The sequence below is a fragment of the Macaca nemestrina genome, chromosome 6, assembly GCF_043159975.1.
Source record: "Macaca nemestrina isolate mMacNem1 chromosome 6, mMacNem.hap1, whole genome shotgun sequence".
Classification (NCBI taxonomy): Eukaryota; Metazoa; Chordata; class Mammalia; order Primates; family Cercopithecidae; genus Macaca; species Macaca nemestrina.
Window position 1 is genome coordinate 158,700,669 of NC_092130.1, and position 12,072 is coordinate 158,712,740.

At 37.0% G+C, this 12,072-nt stretch overlaps 1 protein-coding gene across 6 annotated transcripts in view; it reads left to right on the forward strand.

Annotated features, from left to right (window-relative positions):
* LOC105472967 (cadherin 12) overlaps positions 1-12,072 on the forward strand; it is a 1,136,463-nt gene that overhangs the window by 696,229 nt on the left and 428,162 nt on the right. The window lies entirely within an intron of this gene.

Genomic DNA, 12,072 nt, shown 5'->3' on the forward strand with positions numbered 1-12,072 from the left:
GCTATTATCATTCCCTCTCCACAGCCCCAATAATTGTTTCTACTATTCTGAGGGACATTCAGATTTCTGCCCTTGTAGATATGTTATTCAACTACACATTTCGCCCTTTCACAATTTGGTAGTGTTAGCTTTTTGGAAAATTAATCCAAAGATTGCAATGGCAAATAAAAGTGTAGTGGGTTATTTCAATTAGGCATATTTTTAATGAGTAGTAAAGTTATATAACTTTAAGAAATAGGACCCTCATAGGAATATAGGAATATATGGAAGACATATATTAACAAGTATAGAAAGTTATATTTTCAATACACATGGTTTGGGGTTGAAGCTCAAACATATCATTTCCTAAATCTATGACCTTCAACAAGTTAATGTACTATTTTAGAACTTTCGTTTTCTCGTGTATAAAACAGAGGTAACTCAGAAGGATAAGCATGTGACACAGAGAATACAATGAGATATTCTATGTCAATTAGCATTGTGCTTAGTCAGTGATATGCATTCAACAAACAATCATTTCTATCTCTGTCTTTCCCCTTGCATTATAAAATGTAGCCATAGATTCAGCCCTGAAAAGTAATGTCTATCATGGGTGTAATTATACTCTAGAATGCTATGTGTAAATTATTTTCTCTTTCAAGTGTGATTTTCTCAGAATGAGACTTTACTGTGAGGCTCGTCAAGGTCACTGTGTTAAACAATTCTGTCTGCATCCTTAAAGTCAGAGGTCTAACTAGACTGCATAACAGTTTGACTGAAAAGGCACTATGCAAATCAAATGCGTGCTGTCACTGTTATGGATAAGACTGTTCATTTTTAGACGCATAGGAGGTTTCTCAACTGTAAGGAAGAACTTTGGCTCAGTAAGCAGGTTAGTGTGATTGATATTTTACTATGCAAGAGAGCAGAACAGAAATGAGTTCAACTCATAAACTGTAAATTCTGTCTCTCTTTATATGCACATATAAATATAAGTAGAAGAGGATAAAGTGGAAAAAAAAAAGATAGAAAGACAAACCAAAAGAAAACAAGAGTAGAGAGAAATTGAGAGACAAAACTAGGACAGAAAGGCAGAGAGAGAGGAAGACAGGCAGACAAACATAGACAGGGGAGAGGGAAATGAACAGGTCTGAATTAGACTAGAGAAATAGAGATTGGATGGACAAAGAAGCAGAAGGACAGTTGCAAAGACAAAAGATAAATGCATCTAGTGTAGTTGTACTTTTTTCTCATCTGAGAGAAAAAGAAATGATCCTTATTCATCCTTAGTGGCGCGTAGTTGTTGTCAAGGGGAGGTCACCAGGGAAGATGTGTGCCTCGCAGCAAAGACTGCTGTCTCTTTGCGGTATTTATTTGAGCAGTGTGTGCCCCATGCACACATTACTTACCTTGATTATTCTTTGAAGGAATATATTAGACCCTTTATTTTTATATATGACATATATCAGACATTGTACCACATAACTCAAAACAGTATTTGAATCATGTTCAACACAAATAATATGTGTCCATATGTGAAAGCTGCAAGGAGAGTCAGGATGGAAATAAGTTGAAAAGTAAAAATCACACAAACAAAAGCCGAATTGTGCTTATTTGCTCTTAGTTTTAATACAATGAGAAGGAAATGAGAGAAATACGCATTATTACCATAAATGTGTATCTATCTGTCTTTGTTAGACTCTACTGCATAGTAAACAAATTATTTTAAAATTAAATGACTTCTTCCTTCAGCACTGTCATACAGCACAGTCCATCAAAGATTTCTGACAAGAGCAAAATATATGAGTAATTACCATATAAACAGAAAATACTATATTAGGCAGAGAATTGAGCTCTAACTCTGGAATCAATTTCAGAATAATGGACAGTGTCAGTGGGTTTAGAGAGGCCTAGTAGTGTAATAATGGAAGAGGGGACATGAGAGAAAAAAATCACATAATTTTAATATTGATTCATTCAAATTAATGCATACTATAAGTATACATATTATCTTCATGCACATGAACATATATCACATTATTCCACAAAGTTAGGAGGCATACTCAGCTAGGACAAAGATGATATTGGTACAGAACTACAGGGAATTAAAAAAAAAAAAAGTAAAAGAAAAACTTCCACCTTTCTCTGACAGTCCTCAGCTTCTCACCTTGGGTACCATGAAAATTCTCTTATCATCCTTCTGTTGCTATGTGTGGCAGTTATATGTATTGAGAGGAAAAAGAACCTTACAGAAACAATGGAAAATGTGTCCATCTAATGGTGGTGTTTTGACCAGAGTTTGAGGAAAATCAAGATGATTGAGAAAGTAAAAGATGATGTAATCTTTTAGATCAGGTGTACTCATGTGCCAGAGGAAAGCTATTAGAAATGGAATATGGATTTTCAAAGCTTAACTTTAATGTCATTAACAAAGCAGACCTAAGGGAGTCACAGACATAATACATCATAAAAGCAAATAGCCAAATCTATGTAAAATAAGAGTATTTCATACTCATCATGATGTTATTAACTATTTATAGCACTATAAATTTATATTATCTATATCAAAGTAGAATTATAGTCTTAAATTATGTCTTTAAAAAGTATATATGGCCATACTTTCTTTCCTCATAGTTGATTCCAGGCCTACAGAAGAGAAATGGGGCATGGCAGAGCCATTGAGTCCAAAGAGCTATATATTTGAAGAACTTGTCATGATAAACAAAAATCAAAGCTTTTAAAGTTATAACTCCCCAGAGTAGGAACAAGCCAAGGACACCAATACCATTACCACTGTCAAAATCTGTCCATGGCATTAAACTTTTCAATCCGCTTTGGTTTGGCAGCGTAAAGTCATTCCAATTCCCTGGGGTACTTTTCTTTCAGCGAGGCTTTGGCTCTTCGTGAGTGATTTACTTGATTGGCATTTATATATTCTGCTGCTTAAAATCATTCATGTGACTAGCATCCTTCAGAATATAAACAGAGAGATTCTAACACAGTGTTTCACAAACCACATCCATTCTTATATGTGTTCTCTCCTGCTGATTGAAATGGGTCTAATCTAAACAAATTGAGGTCTCTCATTTCTCCTCCATATGTATGTTTCATGCCTGTCAAAGGTATATTACTGCCAAGTGTGAATAATCATGTTTAGGCTCCTTTATTATGCTCAGTTGGAAAACACTTATTTTATTTTCAAAATATTTTCATACAAAACATAGGAATTGAAGATCAACAACTGAAGTTTCTTCTGAAACTGAAGAAATAGGTATTTACAGAGTATTACTTATCAGTTAAATGATTACTTCAACTGGATTCAAATTGACTTTTGCAGTCATTTTTTGCTTTTTTTAAAAAAAATTTAAGTTATATTCTTTCTCTCTAGGGAGCAATCATTTCTAAAAGTAAGAATTTTTTCAATTATGAGCATTGAATTACCAGTGTATCTCAAATTTGATATATTAGAGCAACAGCATTTTTATGAAATGAAGCTTTTCTTTGTAATCATTTTACAGTTGTGTTTTACTGTGTAGTTTTTAATCTGTCAAAATATTTTAAAAGCATGTGTACATATTTTTGCATAATTTGGCACACTTGTACCATATAAGAAATTGGCAGTGCATGATAGTAAAAATGCTATTCTTTGGATTTATTCTAATTGACCTACTTTTAAAATCTTTTTAGCAAAATACTTGAAGCATCTTAATTTGGTTGCTGGTAATTTAGAAGGAGAAAATATTTTTAAGAGAAATATATTCTAGGGAAGATCATCTTAATCGACTACCAGACAATATGGTATGGGCATAAGCAAAAAAAACCATTGACTTCTATTCAAGGGATGACCAGATGTCCAATATAAATGAGCAGCTATATAATTCTTAGTACAGTCAAATATTCATTAAAAAATACTTAGAAGCTACTGTCATGTGCATCTGTGTGAAGAGACCACCAAACAGGCTTTGTGTGAGCAATAAAGCTTTTTAATCAACTAGGTGCAAGCGGGCTGAGTCCAAAAAGAGAGTCAGCGAAGGGAGATAGGGGTGGGGCTGTTTTATAGGATTTGGGTAAGTAAAGGAAAATTACAGTCAAAGGGGGTTGTTCTCTGGTGGGCAGGAGTGGGGGTCACAAGATGCTCAATGGGGGAGCTTTTTTGAGCTAGGAAGAGCCAGGAAAAGGAATTTCACAAGGTAATGTCAACACTTAAGGAAAGGACTGGCCATTTTCACTTCTTTTGTGGTGGAATGTTATCAGTTAAGGCAGGGACAGGGCATTTTCACTTCTTTTGTGATTCTTCAGTTACTTCAGGCCATCTGTGCCTATATGTGCAAGTCACAGGGGATGCCATGGCTTGGCTTGGGCTCAGAGGCCTGACAGCTACTATCTAACTAGGTCCTCTTCCAGGGGTTTGGGACACATCAATGAACAAGAGAGATAAATATACTTGCTTGCCTGAAACTTACATTCTAGCTGTGTAAGATAGGAATTAGCCATTATGTATTTTTTTTAAAAAAGTGATAATTGATAAGTGTTACTGAAAAGGGGTCCTGATCCAGACCCCAACGGAGGGTTCTTAGATCTCACACAAGAAAGAATTCATGGTGAGTCCACAAAGCAAAGTGAAAGCAAGTTTACTAAGAAAGTAAAGGAATAAAAGAATGACTACTCCATAACTAGAGCAGCCCTGAGGGCTGATGATTGCTCGTTTTTATGTTATTTTCTTGATTATATACTAAACAAGGGATAGATTATTCAAATTATTCATGTCTTCCCTTTATAGACCATATAGGGTAACTTCCTGATCTTGCCATGGCATCTGTAAACTGTAATGGCGCTGGCGGAAGTGTAGCAGTGAGAGTGACCAGAGGTCACTTTCATTGCTATCTTGGTTTTGGTGGGTTTTGGCCAACTTCTTTACTGCAGTCTGTTTTATCAGCAATGTCTTTATGACCTATATCTTGTGCTGACCTCCTATCTCATCCTGTGACTTAGAATGCCTAACCACCTGGGGATGCAGCCCAGTAGGTCTCAGACTTATTTTACCCAGCCCCTACTCAAGATAGAGTTTCTGTGGTTCAAGCGCCTCTGACATAAGAAACAAACAAGTAAAACACTGCAAGAATGTTGACCAAAATGTTTGGAATGTCTGTGTGCGAGTGTGTGTGTGTGTGTGTGTGTGTGTGTGTGTGTGTGTGTGTGTGTTGGGGAGGTGGATATTTGCAATTTTAAATAGGGTCATCAAACATTCACCCATTGAAAAAGTAAGAGTTCAGAAAAGATTTAGAAGAGGCAAAGGAATTATCACTGTGTGTATCTACGCAAAGCACAGCAGGAACACACCTAACAAATCCACAGAACATCGGCGAGGCTAGGCTAGTGTGCCTGTCATGGAGAAAGTGCAGGGAAATTAGCAGAGGATGAACTCAGAGAAGTAACAAGAACTGATCACATGGGACCTTGGGGGCCATTGTCAGGAATTTGACTCTTAGCCTGAATGAAATATGGATTAGTTGCAGGGTGATGAGCAAAGGAATGACATGATCAAACCAACATTCTAACCAGCCCCTTTGACTGCTGTATTGAGAACAGAATGTCAGGGCCAAGAGTGAAAGCAGAGACTTTGTTATGTGGTGAGATGAAAATGTTTACACAGCAGGTCTGCGATGAAATGATGAATTAATTCTCTTTCACAAGGCAGTGCTCCTGGGAAACAAACACATTCAGTGAGAAGTCTAATCTCCTACTAAACATTGTCGTGTTGAATGACAGACCTCCTGGCAATTAAACTAAATGGTTTGTGCTAGGAGGAGAGTCTGTACTCTGAAAAGTTTTGGGCAGGATGGACTTGCTTCTTCTGTAATTGCTTCTGGTAAATACACCTGGAATCTACAGATTTGTGGGGCATACTTCCTGGATAACATAATGTGAATTATATAACTATATGAGTATGAAATGGTGATGTTCTATAATCTAAATGGCTTTTTATTTGAAAGTGAGGTGACCATGTACTTTGTTAGAAATCTCATCTATTACTTGAAGCAGACACACTGGTGAGATGCAGCAATGACCTAGGGAGTCATACTGGTTGTCATGGAATTCTTCCTGCTTCACTTGTATTATGTGTTTATTTCTATCCTTGAAATTATTAATAAGCTCAATACTGGATTATATTTCTGATTCTTGGGAATCTCATTGACAATGTGATCCTGGGTGTTGTTACAAATGGCAGTAGTCCAGGCGAGAGACAATGGTGTCTCATGTCAGGATAATTCTAATAAAGATGGTGAAAATATTCAAATTATGGATATTTGGGGCAGTATTCTACCCATGCAGTGGGTGTAGTGTGTAAAATAAAAAAAAAAATTCAAGAACAACTTAAAAAATCTTGGTCTGAATAGTTGTGAATATCAACTGAAGTGGGGAAGACTACAAATAGATGTGTGTGTCTGTGTGTGTTTGTGTGTGTGTTCACAGGTTGAAGGTGCAGTCTGTGCATGCCAAGTTTGAGATGCATTTTAGACAAACAAGTGGTAAATATTGGTACATGATTCTTTGTATTATGCACATGCAATATGTATGAAAGAAGGGAGTCTGGGCTGGAAATATGTATTTGGAAGTTATCATCATATTGAGGATAATTAAAGTCCTGACATAGGATGAGAAGTCCAACCAAACATATACAAACAAGATAAATGAGGACCGAGGACTGAACCTTGAGATGCAACATTAAAAGGTCAGAGGGAAGAGGAAGAACCAACAAAAGAGACTGCCAAGGAATAACCTGCATAATAGGATGTATTGAGAGCTAGGTAAGGGAAAATAAAATATTCCATGATGTCAGAGCCCCAGCTAAATTGTGGGTCCAGTACTAGAGCAGCTAACAAATTTGCACTAATGGCAAATGATGAAGAGTTGGATGTGGGTGTTTACAAACTTTATTTGTAAGTTTATTATAAATAAACTTAATAAAGTTATTATGCATGATATCATTTTTTAAAATAAAAACATCATACCTGCAACCAGGGAAAACATATACTGGCAAGCCACCTGTGGTTCTTGCCTGACCTGTGTCTAGTTTACGCCTGCCTGGCCACCACTTTGGCATTGGGAGCTTGACCTTGTATTCTCCCCAGTGTTCCAGGGGAAACCCAACCTGGGGCAGCTCCTGGTTCTTCAGATGGAAAGTGCAAATTTAATGTAACACCAAAACAAGGAACGAGTTCAAAGACTTTTACTTGCAGACTCCAAGCTCTAAGTAAGGGTGTGTGGGAGGGTATAATGAGTCTGGAGGGCACTTCCTTATCCTGGAGTCGTGGCAGGCAGAAATGAAGAGTCAAACAAAGAAAGAGAAATGGGTGGCAACTAGCACACTATATAAAGATTAGGGTGCGGGCCCTCAAAGTTCAGGGCAAATGACTGAATGGTCCCTTCAAAGAAAGGGGCAAGAAAGCAGTGTTCAGTCTGCTAGGCAGAAGAGATGCCTCCACATTTTTATATATGACGACCAGCTTCAGCCCTTTGGGTATGCTGTAGGAGGAAAACCTGTGTCAAGGGTGACTGAGCCCTGCTTCTAGTATGAGAAAGCAATACTAGGATTCAAAATGGATGCTGAAGCAACACAAACTGAGAAGAAGTCATTATACAGACATGGCTGGGAAGTGAATGATGTAGTGACTTTGACAAGAGCAGTTTAATGAAGGATTAATCCCTCATTCTACAATAAACATATGTGTCTTTACAAATAAACTTAATAAAGTTATTATGTATGATGTTATTTTTAAATATATATTTCTCTACTATCTCAGCTTTCAAAAAGCTGAAATATAAATTGAAATCCCAACTGCAGTTAACCACACTTGACATGCTTGGATTTCTTTCTTTTCCTCCCTCCCTCCCTCTCTTCTTCCTTCCCCATCTTTTTTTCCTTCCTTCCTTCCATTTGAGAGGATCTCGTTCTGTCATCCAAGCTGGAATTCAATGGCACAATTATAGCTCACTGCAGTCTTGAACTCCAGGGCTCAACCAATCTTCCCAACTCCACCTCCCACAGGCATATGCAACCATGTCTGGCAATTTATTATTATCATTATTATTATTATTATTATTATTGTTGTTGTACAGAAAGGATCTTCCTTTTTTTTTTTTTTTTTTTTTTTTTTTTTTTTTTTTTTTTTTTTTTTTTTTGAGACTGAGTCTGGCTCTGTCGCCCAGGCTGGAGTGCAGTGGCCGGATCTCAGCTCACTGCAAGCTCCGCCTCCCGGGTTTACGCCATTCTCCTGCCTCAGCCTCCGGAGTAGCTGGGACCACAGGCACCCGCCACCTCTCCCGGCTAGTTTTTTGTATTTTTCAGTAGAGACGGGGTTTCACCGTGTTAGCCAGGATGGTCTCGATCTCCTGACCTTGTGATCCGCCCGTCTCAGCCTCCCAAAGTGCTGGGATTACAGGCTTGAGCCACCGTGCCCGGCTCAGAAAGGATCTTCTTATGTTGTCCAGACAGGTCTCGAACTCCTGAGCTCGAGTGATCCTCCCATTACAGCTCCAAAGTGCTGGGATTACAGGTGTGAGCTAACATGCCCAACCAGATATTTTTATTTAGGTTGTTTTTGATTATTCTTACAATATGATACTCTCTTTTAAGTGTTTAGTATTTTAAATTTCCAGAGTTAGCTCATTTTATCATAAGGATTCTTAAATCATCTAAAATTTGTATCCTTAATTTTCAGAACACAGGACCGAAGAGGAGAGGTGAAACAAAAAGGTGTAGGGGAACTCCGTAACATAGAGTGTTGACAAAGAGCTCATTGGGATTAACAATTGTAGTTGAGATTCAAAAAATGGGAACAGAGAGGATGAAAATAGTGAAGCTTCTATGACGGCTCAATTCTATACACCTTTGTATATTCTCCTTAAATTATGGAATGAAAGCTTCAGGATTTGGGCAAGGTCACAGAGCATGTGCTTTCCAAGGGTCATCAGTGTTAAATGAGGGCCAGGCAGAGACTCCGCGCGGAGCCATACATGACTTTGCCAAACACGGTTGTCGAGGACCCTCTCGCATGAATCATTTTCTGCTTCTGACATTGAATATTGCCATGATTGAAATGTTTGCTTTTCCCCCAAGCTTGTATGTTGAAAACTAACCCCTAGGGTGATGGTATTTGGAGGTAGCGTCTCTTAGGAACTGATTAGTCCTGAGGGTGGAGCACTCATAGATAGGATTAGTGCCCTTATAATTTAGGCCCAAGGGAGTTGAGCTCCTTCGTCCCTTTCACCATGTGAGAACACAGGACACAGCCAAAAGGTGTGACCTCCGAAGCGGGAAAGGGGCCCTCACCAGACACTAAATCAGCCAGCACCCTGATCTTAAACTACCCAGCCTCTAGAACTGTTAAAAATAAATTTATGTTATTTATAAGCTACCCAGTATATGCTATTTTAATTACAGCAGTCTGAATACACTAAGATTAATATTACTATTCATTTTGGTTTGTTTCTGTGAGGTAAGGCCAATTCCCATGGACTTCCTTATCTCAGAGAATAATTTACTTGGTTCACCTCCTTTTGCTAAATGACATTCATGTGACTAGTTAATGTTCAAAAGTCTAGGAGAATCAAGGGCAGTAAATAAGAAAATACACTGAGATGTTCTGAAAATATCCAGCCACGAAGATACCACAGTGTCCCTTGGGAAACACATCTAACATATCCAAAGCAGCATGTTAATAATTTATTTTGTTTTGCTTTATCTTGTTTTTCTCTAAAAAGAAAAAAAAAGAGAGAGAAAAGCTTTCTGTGGACATTTTTCTGCCAGACTGAATCTATTTTCAATCTCAATTGTATGTGTCAGATGATGGATACCCTATTGAATTGAAGAGTCTTGGAGGAGTTTTGCAACTTTCCGAAACACATACTTGTTTGAGCCAGAACAGAAGAGCAACATATATTACCATGGATAGGTGAAGTTTTTCTAATTTTCATTGACCTGGCACATATTTTATTTTTATTCCATCTATTACTGTTAGTGGTCTCTAACATTACCTTAAAGAATCATACACACACAGGCACACACATGCACACGTGCACGCACATACACACAGACACATTTTGCTACTGTCTTGCCTATGTCCATGTATATAGAACTGCCTTTTTCAGAAAGGAGTAATAATTTTGATCGTGTTCATATCTTGTTAATGAACTACTAAACTATTTAAATTATGTCATGGTAAACCAGATCCCAGTATATTAACTCTCATCCAGTGGATAACGCTGTAATGAAGTTTATGTATGTAAGCTAAATAGATAAGCCATTTGTCTACAAGGTAAAATCCGAAGTGAGTTTCTCCCGTGGTAGTTATTGAGTATTTATATATGTGCAATGCAGACAAAATGCATTAAGATGAAAAATTTTATTTGGTGGGTAAAAAATGAGCCATAGTGTTTATCAGCAGTGATTAAGTTAAACAGAGAGCTGCCAGAGAGGAAATTCATCTGAACCATGTAAGCTATAATTATAGATCAGAAAAGAGGTAATATAATATAGTTGTATTAATATACCTGGCAGAAAAACATGCTGCCACACTACAAAACATTAAAGAAAATTTTACCCATGCACCATTTTCTAATGAAAATGTGTAGGCATATCCTCCATTATCTTAAGAAGTTTGGAGAAAACTATTCATTCTCAACATTAAGGCAGTTGGATAAGAAGTCACCATATTAAACCAGAGTTGAAAATCATTATTTTCTTTCTATTTCCTTCTTTGTGTACCATTGTCAACAGATCCTCTCTTCTCCTCTCTCTCTTTTGTCCTTGCTGTTGAGTGGTGTGCAGTGATAGTTTCTTTCTCTTCTAGCTGATTTTTCACTGGGTTTTTGTTTTGCACATGACATTCCTCATCTATTTTCTCCCTCAAAATTCACCACTGCTGTAAAGTCTACTCTGCCAAAACTATGGACCTTTTCAGGAACCTGTATATTCAAAAACGTTGGGGAACCAATGCCAACAATTTAACTGTGCTCAAATGTTTAAATAATGAAGTTTTATTTTATATGCTAACTTTAAAATAATGCAAACAAAGCTATTATGAAGTCACAGAATTTCAAAGCTGAGGGGACATCATTATAATTCTTCTTTTTATTATTTGTATGTAGCACTAGTACGTTAGATAATATAAATGATGACCCAAGCTAATTTGTCAAAATATTTTAAATCAAGCAGTTGTTGAAGTGGATCAGAACACCTGTGAGTGCTTTTGCTGATGCATAGACTTTTATTTAAACATGTATTGTCATCATGCAAACAAAAATTGTATTCTGTCATAATGATATAAAAATAAGGTGTACAGGGCTAATATTGGAAAGCAATCCACCAAATATAATGCAGCAGAGAGAGGTTTAGAAATTCATTCTAAATAAAGCTGAATTACCACCGTGATATTTCTAAAGAACACCCCCATTCAGCTTTTTATTTGCTCCAGCGGGAAATTAATCTTTCATTATGTGAGTACAAGGTCTTCATGAATGGATCCTTCGATAAAATGCAGCTGTGTTGTACCAACCTCAGAATGGTTTCCTGGGGACTAATAGAAAATGCTTGTGCACCACTTAACAAGACAACTGACTTGTGATAAGTGATCAGTAAATATTATCTATTTTATTATATGCAAAAATAATGAGGGGAGAGTGCATGTAAAAACACAGATACCGCCATTTTTCCTTTCCAAATGGTGTTCATCACCAATTCTATTTCAGAATACTTTGCAAGATATGGTGGGCTACTGAGGCCAGGGTGATTAGTATTCAAGTTAAGTAGTACTAAGCAGCCTTTTCTAGGTTATTGTTGGTGAGTTAATAACATAGCCATTTGTCTAAGGAGATTCATCCCAAATTGCAAACAGAAAAATTATGAAATGGATATATAAAACACTTTAAAGTTGTACGTTCCCTCTATTTTATATATGAGGCCCCCATGACTAGGTATGAGTACAACTTAGTGAGTTGTAATAATACATTTATTTATACCTATACAATTATTTTCATGAATACAGGATGAAAATTATTACATTTGAATCTCATTATTATCTTTATCCTGGA